The sequence below is a fragment of the Nerophis ophidion genome, linkage group LG07 (assembly GCF_033978795.1).
Source record: "Nerophis ophidion isolate RoL-2023_Sa linkage group LG07, RoL_Noph_v1.0, whole genome shotgun sequence".
Taxonomy (NCBI): Eukaryota; Metazoa; Chordata; class Actinopteri; order Syngnathiformes; family Syngnathidae; genus Nerophis; species Nerophis ophidion.
Window position 1 is genome coordinate 3,111,164 of NC_084617.1, and position 9,302 is coordinate 3,120,465.

At 42.7% G+C, this 9,302-nt stretch overlaps 1 protein-coding gene across 5 annotated transcripts in view; it reads right to left on the bottom strand.

The window, feature by feature from the left end:
• The window catches only part of adgrl1a (adhesion G protein-coupled receptor L1a), a 502,860-nt gene that overhangs the window by 385,207 nt on the left and 108,351 nt on the right, over nucleotides 1-9,302 (bottom strand). The window lies entirely within an intron of this gene.

The following is a 9,302-nucleotide window of genomic DNA, read 5'->3' on the forward strand; positions in this document are numbered from 1 at the left end:
GTTAGATCCACTATGGACTAGACTCTCACTATTATGTTAGATCCACTATGGACTGGACTCTCACTATTATTTTAAATCCACTATGGACTGGACTCTCACTATTATGTTAATAATAAAGCTCGCTTTAGTCTGCAGTCACTAGTATTTTTGCACAATGTTGTGTTTGACCTGTTAAGAACACTCATGACTTCCCTGCAAGATTGGATGTAAAGTGTGTGTGTGTGTGTGTGTGTTCATGTTCATACACATGTGTGTGTGTTCATACACACTCGCCATTCTCGCAGCATTTCAAGGAAAAAGCGTCCTTCAGCCGCCTAAAGCCTCGCCGCTTGTTCGACATGTGACTTACACGAGAGGTGGCGGGCAGGTAACACAATTAGGACGGCGACTCGGCGCTAACAGGATGCAGTGAGTAGAAATTAGAAGTCTCATCAGCATAACCTTCAAATCCATCCTTGTCTGCCGCAAACAAAGGGCGGCTCACGTTTTGTGTCAGCTCGGGTGGAAGAGGGGGGTGAGGGGGGAAATAAATACAAACCCTGTTTCCATATGAGTTGGGAATTTGTGCTCGAGGTAAATATAAACAAAATACAAATCCTTTTCAAGCCATATTCAGTTGAATATGCTACTAAGACAACATATTTGATGTTCAAACTCATAAAAATGTTTTCATTGCAAATAATAATTAACTTAGAATTTCATGGCTGCAACCAGTGCCAAGGTAGTTGGGAAAGGGCATGTTCACCACTGTGTTACATCACCTTTTCTTTTAACAACACTCAATAAACGTTTGGGAACTGAGGAAACTAATTGTTGAAGCTTTGAAAGTGGAATTCTTTCCCATTCTTGTTTTAAGTAGAGCTTCAGTCCTTCAACAGTCCGGGGTCTCCGCTGTTGTATTTTATGCTTCATAATGCGCCGCACATTTTCGATGGGAGACAGGTCTGGACTGCAGGCGGGCCAGGAAAGTACCCGCACTCTTTTTTTTACGAAGCCATGCTGTTGTAACACATGTTGAATGTGATTTGGCATTGTCTTGCTGAAATAAGCAGGGGCGTCCATGAAAAAGACGGCGCTTAGATGGCAGCATATGTTGTTCCAAAAGCTGTATGTACCTTTCAGCATTAATGGTGCCTTCACAGATGTGTAAGTTACCCATGCCTTGGGCACTAATGCACCCCCATACCATCACACATGCTGGCTTTTACACTTTGCGTCGATAACAGTCTGGATGGTTCACTTCCCCTTTGGTCCGGATGACACGATGTCGAATATTTTTAAAAACGATGTGAAATGTGGACTCGTCAGACCACAGAACACTTTTCCACTTTGCATCAGTCCATCTTAGATGATCTCGGGCCCAGAGAAGCCGGCGGCGTTTCTGGATGTTGTTGATAAATGGCTTTTGCTTTGCATAGTAGAGCTTTAACTTGCACTTGCAGATGTAGCGACCAACTGTATTTAGTGACAGTGTTTTTCTGAAGTGTTCCTGAGCCCATGTGGTGATATCCTTTAGAGATTGATGTCGGTTTTTGTTACAGGGATGGAAGGTCACGGTCATTCAATGTTGGTTTCCGGCCATGCCGCTTACGTGGAGTGATTTCTCCAGATTCTCTGAACCTTTTGATGATATTATGGAGCGTAGATGTTGAAATCCCTCAATTTCTTGCAATGTCACTTTGAGAAAGGTTGTTCTTAAACTGTTTGACTATTTGCTCACGCAGTTGTGGACAAAGGGGTGTACCTCGCCCCATCCTTTCTTGTGAAAGACTGAGCATTTTTTGGGAAGCTGTTTTTATAGCCAATCATGGCACCCACCTGTTCCCAATTAGCCTGCACACCTGTGGGATGTTCCAAATAAGTGTTTGATGAGCATTCCTCAACTTTATCAGTATTTATTGCCACCTTTCCCAACTTCTTTGTCACGTGTTGCTGGCATCAAATTCTAAAGTTAATGATTTTTTGCAGTTTGAACATCAAATATGTTGTCTTTGTAGCATATTCAACTGAATATGGCTTGAAAAGGATTTGCAAATCATTGTATTCTGTTTATATTTACATCTAACACAATTTCCCAACGCATGTGGAAACGGGGTTTTGTAAATAAATCAGCGGGAGTAAAGTGATTATCGCCACAAAACATGGACGCTGAAGTCATTTCTGTTGTTGATACGGGGAATAAAAAACAAACACTGGACTGATTCGTATCAAAGAAATCATGTTTGCCGGCTGCACACCCGATGGAGTTGCTCCCAGTAAACATCTTTAAAGGCCTACTAGCGACCACGCAGTCTGATAGTTTATATATCAATGATGAAATATTAACATTGCAACACATGCCAATACGGCCTTTTTAGTTTACTAAATTGCAATTTTAAATTTCGCGAGGAAGTATCATGCTAAAACGTCGCGGTATGATGACACGTGCAGTGACGTCACGCATTGTAGAGGACATTTTGTTCCAGCACCATTCACAGCTATAAGTCATCTCTTTTCATCGCATAATTCCACAATATTCTGGACATCTGTGTTGCTGAATATTTTGCAATTTGTTAAATGAATAATGGAGACGTCAAAGAAGAAAGCTGTAAGGGAAGCGGTGTATTGCGGCCGCCTTTAGCAACACAATCACAGCCGGTGTTTCGTTGTTTACATTCCCGAAAAATGAAAGTGAAGCTTTACTATGGAACGGAGCGGTCAAGCCAGCATGGTTGGATTGGACCACACACACAGAAACTACAGTGTATTATGCAGCGATCATTTCGAAAGATCGTGTTTCAAAGAGGGTCCCTTGCGAAGGGCAGAGATGGGCATCGCCACCACCCGTCGACTGGTGCTTGTCAGGCTAGGGCTGTGGATGTTTGTGCTTTCTCGATGCAAGGATGATGTAGGACGAGTCAGGCATGAATGTAAGTACATGGTTTATTTAATAAACAAATAAACAATGCAGGAAGAAACTTGGCTAAACACTACAAGCGTGAAACAAAAACACCTGCTCGATGGCATGAAATGATGGACATAAACTAAAGGACTTTGCACAAAAACAATTGGCTATGAATAATAATAAACTAGCACAATGGCATGAATACAAAAACTTACACGGCGTGGAATTACGGACAAGGACATGAAGGAGGTGCAGCATGGGTCGAGTGCGTGCGCACGTGTGAGAAGATCCCAGGACGAAGACAAGAAAAAGAGTGACTTAAATAGTTCTGATCATTAGTGACAACAGGTGTGAGGCTGAGAACAGGGACGCGACAGGTGAAAACTAATGAGTTGGCATGGAAGCAAACAAAACCAGGAAATGCAAAACGTGACTGTGTGTCCTAAATTACATGACTAAACAAAACATGATCCATAGGTGTGACAGTGCTGAAGAAAGGTGTGGGGCCGACCTTCAGGTTGAACAGGTGCAACCATATAATCTCACTAAACTACTAGTAACACAAAAAGCAAATAAGGGATTTTCCAGAATTATCCTAGTAAATGAGTCTAATAACATCTTAATCGCTCCCACTGCCCTTTAGTCTTTTTTTTTCACTCTAACTTTCCTCATCCATAAATCTTTAATCCTCGCTGAAATTAATGGGGAAATCATCGCTTTCTCAGTCCGAATCGCTCTGGCTGCTGGTGGCCATGATTGTAAACAATGTTCAGATGTGAGGAGCTCCACAACCCGTGACGTCACGCGCACATCGTCTGCTACTTCCGGTACAGGCAAGGCTTTTTTATTAGCGACGAAAAGTTGCAAACTTTATCATCGATGTTCTCTACTAATCCCTTTCAGCAAAAATATCGGGAAATGCTGAAGTATGAGACATAGAATGGAGCTGCTATCCCCCGTTTAAATAAGAACATCTCATTTCAGTAAACATCTTTAAGGTTTGACAATCCACACATTTTTACTCTCTATAAACCTTTTTAACGCGACATTTACCAGCTTCCCAAAATAATTGGCGTTGAATAACCACTTGCGTGTAATATCGACAGTGCGGGCCGCACGCTTGTCCGACACTCCCCTCTGCACCCGCGCCAGGAGATACAGATGGAAATACAAACGACCTCTGACGAAACTGGATATTGAGCGGTTATAAAGCCGGGAGGCTTTAGACAATATCCCGCCAATATCACGGCGAGGTGAAGGAGGGGTTGGTGGGATTTATGGAAAGCCCCTCCCCTGACCCCCCCACCCCCACACCACCACCCCCTCCCTCCACCCGCAGGTACAATCCCATTAGCGTAAATGTTGTTTTTTATAGCCGGCCTTAATTGACCTGAACCGCAGGTTGATGAGAAGCAGACTGTTATTTGCAAACCTGGTTATGTGCAACATTTTAAAACCGTTTCACTTTGATGATGATTTGGAGTGCGTGAGAAAGTTGAACGTGAAGGGGAGCGCAGGGGCGTTGCTGCTCGAGTTCCCAGTTCAAATGTTTTAGGGATTTGGTAACACTGGAGGCAGCTCAAAATTAATTTAATGCAATGATAACCGTATTTCCTTGAATTGCCGCCGGGGCGTTAATTAATTTAAAATACCAAAGGCATGCGGTAAATCTAGGCCTGCGCTTATAAATTTGAGTGTGATGTAAGGATACCATCATGAAAAGCACATTTAATTAAAAAATACTTTACTTTTAAATGAAGTCCATGCGCAGCTCCTTCTGATCAAAAGCATGGATAACTTGTTTATAGAAGTCTTCCTTATCTTTCTTCAGTTTTAAAAGTCTCTCTGTCTCGGTGGAGATCTTCCTTTATTACCTCCTGCTTCCATTGAAAGTCCAGTTTAGAAAACGGTTCTATTTTAGATATGTAATCCTCCATGTTAAAAGTGCAAGCGACAGGAAAAAATAAACGATCACTTCTTCTGCAGCCGAGTAGTCGCAAGAAGGATCACTAGCGCCCTCTACCACCAGGAGGTGGGAGTCATTTAATGACTCATTTTTGACACACGCAGCTACGGTATATGAATAAAACATAGCAGCTTACTGTTCTTTTTAGCATATTCAATAGCTTGGACCTTAAATCCTACTGAATAGCTCTTAATCTTCTTCCCTTTATGCGATTTCAAATGATTGAAATCAGCCTCCTCCATTTTGAAAATGATGACAGGTGAAGTGTCACTCGTGACGTGACGAGTTTGACCCGGTGGAAATTTTAGACATGCGCTAATAAAAATAATATTTTGCGAAACGAGTTTGACCCGGCACTAATCCTGAGCCGGCGGTAATGCTAAGCATGCGCTAAGTATTTTGCCAAACGACAGTAATTCTAGGCAGGTGCATACTATATACACGGAAATACAAGGAAATACTGTATTCTCGTTTTTATTATTGTACAACATGTTGGTCGCAGGCATGCAAAATGACACCGAGGCCACATTGGAAACGTTTCACAAAGCTCCAAATCCTTGACCGAAAACCCCAACAACACCATCACTGTTTAGTTCTCCAAAAATATAGATTGTTAAACTTAGCCAACATTCAAAGATCAGCATCAATACCAATGGCCCACTGAATCCTAAATAACACTGCACCAGCACCACTTAAGCACTTTGTCCAGTTCACATCTGCTGTGACAACTAGAAACACACGAGCCTCCACCAGGGGGCAGTGTAGCGTAGCCAGATGTAAAACATATTTTGCACAAACAGCCTTTACATATAAAGCCATAAAGGAATGGAACGACCTCACAACAAACTTGAAAAGTTTAACTATAGACTGGACTCTCTCACTATTATGTTAGATCCACTATGGACTGGACTCTCACACTACTATGTTAGATCCACTATGGACTGGACTCTCTCACTATTATATTAGATCCACTATGGACTGGACTCTCTCACTATTATGTTAGATCCACTATGGACTGGACTCTCACTATTATGTTAGATCCACTATGGACTGGACTCTCACACTATTATGTTAGATCCACTATGGACTGCACTCTCACTATTATGTTAGATCCACTATGGACTGGACTCTCACACTATTATGTTAGATCCACTATGGACTGGACTCTCTCACTATTATATTAGATCCACTATGGACTGGACTCTCACACTACTATGTTAGATCCACTATGGACTGGACTCTCTCACTATTATATTAGATCCACTATGGACTGGACTCTCACACTACTATGTTAGATCCACTATGGACTGGACTCTCACACTATTATGTTAGATCCACTATGGACTGGACTCTCTCACTATTATATTAGATCCACTATGGACTGGACTCTCTCACTATTATATTAGATCCACTATGGACTGGACTCTCACACTATGTTAGATCCACTATGGACTGGACTCTCACACTATTATATTAGATCCACTATGGACTGGACTCTCACTATTATGTTAGATCCACTATGGACTGGACTCTCACTATTATGTTAGATCCACTATGGACTGGACTCTCTCACTATTATGTTAGATCCACTATGGACTGGACTCCCACTGTAATGTTAGATCCACTATGGACTGGACTCCCACTATTATGTGAGATCCACAATGGACTGGACTCTCACCATTATGTTAGATCCACTATGGACTGGACACTTACACTATTATGTTAGATCCACTATGGACTGGACTCTCACACTATTATGTTAGATCCACTATGGACTGCACTCTCACTATTATGTTAGATCCACTATGGACTGGTCTCTCACACTATTAAGTTAGATCCGCTATGGACTGGACTCTCACTATTATGTTAGATCCACTATGGACTGGACTCTCACTATTATGTTGGATCCACTATAGACTGGACTCCCACTATTATGTGAGATCCACAATGGACTGGACTCTCACCATTATGTTAGATCCACTATGGACTGGACACTTACACTATTATGTTAGATCCACTATGGACTGGACTCTCACTATTATGTTAGATCCACTATGGACTGGACTCTCACTATTATGTTGGATCCACTATAGACTGGACTCCCACTATTATGTGAGATCCACAATGGACTGGACTCTCACCATTATGTTAGATCCACTATGGACTGGACACTCTCACTATTATGTTAGATCCACTATGGACTGGACTCTCACTATTATGTTAGATCCACTATGGACTGGACTCCCACTATAATGTTAGATCCACTATGGACTGGACTCCCACACTATTATGTTAAATCCACTATGGACTGGACTCTCACACTATTATGTTAGATCCACTATGGACTGGACTCTCACACTATTATGTTAGATCCACTATGGACTGGACTCTCACTATTATGTTAGATCCACTATGGACTGAACTCTCACTATTATGTTAGATCCACTATGGACTGGTCTCTCACAATATTATGTTAGATACACTATGGACTGGACTCTCACAATATTATGCTAGACCCACTCAACGTCCATTGCATCCGGTCTCCCCCAGGTCCTCTCCAAGGTTTCTCATAGTCATTCACATTGACATCCCACTGGGTTGTGATTTTTTCCTTTGCCCTCATATGGGATCAGAACCGAGGATGTCGTCGTGGCTTGTGCAGCCCTTTGAGACACTTGCGATTTAGGGCTATATAAATAAACATTGATTGATTGATTGATTGATTGATTGATTGAATATAGTGTAGATGACACAACCTTTCATGCCAATGTTGTTGTTTTTTTTTAATGGGATTTATAAAACCACCCCGGGACAGAAACAAATGAATAAGGAGAAAAGTATAATCTGGTCTTGGCCAGTAGACCTGGTCCTCCCTCAGGAGATCATCTCCCAGCAATGGCGGAGGGAGACAGATGGGCGGATGATGAATGTGACGTGGTAGACAGCGGGCTGATGGATGGATGGATGGATGCTCGATAGGGGATTAATGCACACTGGATATCTTAGCAATAGATAAAAGAGAGGAGGAGATAAACAAGCGAGTGCTAATCCACGACCCCCCCCCCTCACCCCGCCCTCCTTCTGACGGACAATCAAAGCCAGGCGAAGGAGGGAAGGAGTTATTTATCTGATCTTTTTTTAGATTGCAATGATGGGGTTGAAGAGGGGAGGCTGGCAGACCACCGTGGCGTCTCAGCACAGGGTCAGCGATACGCATACGTAACAACACACAACAACAGCAGTCACGTTTTCGTCTACCGTAAAGCAGTTTGTCTGCCGTAAACAGCAATGTTGTGACACTCTTAAACAGGAAAATACTGCAGAAGGAGTTATTTATTTGATCTTTTTTAGATTGCAACAGCAGTCACGTTTTCGTCTACCGCAAATCAGCAACGTTGTGACACTCTTAAACAGGAAAATACTGCAGAAGGAGTTATTTATTTGATCTTTTTTTAGATTGCAACAGCAGTCACGTTTTCGTCTACCGCAAATCAGTGCATCTGCCGTAAACAGCAATGTTGTGACACTCTTAAACAGGAAAATACTGCAGAAGGAGTTATTTATTTGATCTTTTTTTAGATTGCAATGGTGGGGTTGAAGAGGGGAGGCTAGCAGACCACCGTGGCGTCTCAGCACAGGGTCAGCGATACACATACTTGCCAACCCTTCCGGATTTTCCAGGAGACTCCCGAAATTAACCGCCTCTCCCAAAAAACCTCCCGGGACAAATTTTCTCCCGAAATTCAGGCGAAGCTGGAGGCCACGCCCCTTCCAGCTCCATGCGGACCTGAGGGAGGACAGCCTGTAAATAAATGAACACTGAAAATTCAAGTATTTCATATATATATCAAATAAAAATAAATAAAAACAAATATATTGATGAGTTAGCGACTTGTCCAGGGTGTACCCTGCCTTCCACCCGACTGTAGCTGAGATAGGCGCCAGCGCCCCCCGCGACCCCAGAAGGGAATAAGCGGTAGGAAATGGATGGATATATATATATATATATATATATACAGTATATATATATATATATATATATAGCTAGAATTCACTGATTGTCAAGTATTTCTTTATATATATATATATGTATTTATGAAATACTTGACTTGGTGAATTCTAGCTGTAAATATAACCACGCCCCCCGCCCAACCCCCAGACACGCCCCCCACCTCCCGAAATCGGAGGTCTCAAGGTTGGCAAGTATGGCGATACGGCAAGGACGAGGACGTTCAGCGATGGGCCCATGGGCGGTTTCGGGGAATGAGACCGGCTTCCCTCGGCGTGTGACGGCCTAACAAAAACAAGGCTTGGGTTCTTTATGTTCACGTCCATTCTTGCCAAACGGCGGCTTGAAAAGGAACTGACGTGGAAGCGATACGGCAAGGACGAGGACTTTCAGCGATGAGCCGATGGGCAGTTTCGGGGGAATGATACCATCCCGTGCGTGCT